This window comes from Palaemon carinicauda, chromosome 9 (assembly GCF_036898095.1).
Source record: "Palaemon carinicauda isolate YSFRI2023 chromosome 9, ASM3689809v2, whole genome shotgun sequence".
Taxonomy (NCBI): domain Eukaryota; kingdom Metazoa; phylum Arthropoda; class Malacostraca; order Decapoda; family Palaemonidae; genus Palaemon; species Palaemon carinicauda.
Genome location: NC_090733.1, coordinates 120088188 through 120088956, shown reverse-complemented (window position 1 = coordinate 120088956; position 769 = coordinate 120088188).

The window sequence follows — 769 nt, the reverse complement described above, 5'->3', positions numbered from 1 at the left end:
GCATAAAAGTTATCGCAGTGTTCTGTATAACATATGAAGATAAGACTTAGGATGCCTTGAGATAGGGAAATGAACATATGAAGTTACTATGTAGCTTAGTTTCCCTGGGCTTATAGCATCCTGTTTTTCCAGCAATGTTGTAGCTTAGCAAGTAATAATAATAATAATAATAATAATAATAATAGGGAAATAAAATGAGGATGATGTTTATGAACGATAAAAAACTCAAATTGAAGAGAGATTTTTGTAGTAGCAGGTGTGACGTAAGAACTGAAAAGGCGAGAAATGCGAAAAATATAGAAATGGTAAGAAGATTAGAATAGAAAGTGTTTGAAGATAGTTTGCTCATGTGGAACGAATGAAGAACGACAGACCGGTGAAAAATATAAAATCAGTAATTAACTCTTGTTAGGGTAAATAGCTTTATGTTGATTTATATGTGTACACACACTGTATATACTGTATATATACATATGTATATACACATATCATCATCATTATCATCAGCCGTAACAAGTTCAGTAAAGGACAAAAGCCTCAGACATGTCCTTACACTCCCCCATAGTTATGGTGTTTCTATGCCAGTCTATACCCGCAAATTTTCTTAGCTTATTAATCCATGTCTGTAGAAACATAAAATGAATTCCAAGTGGATATATATTCCCAAGATAGAATTCGGTATTAAATGCCATTCGTGGGTGATATTTACATTGATTGAAATCACGTGTGCTTGTGATATATGTTCATACCTACATATGTATATATATGT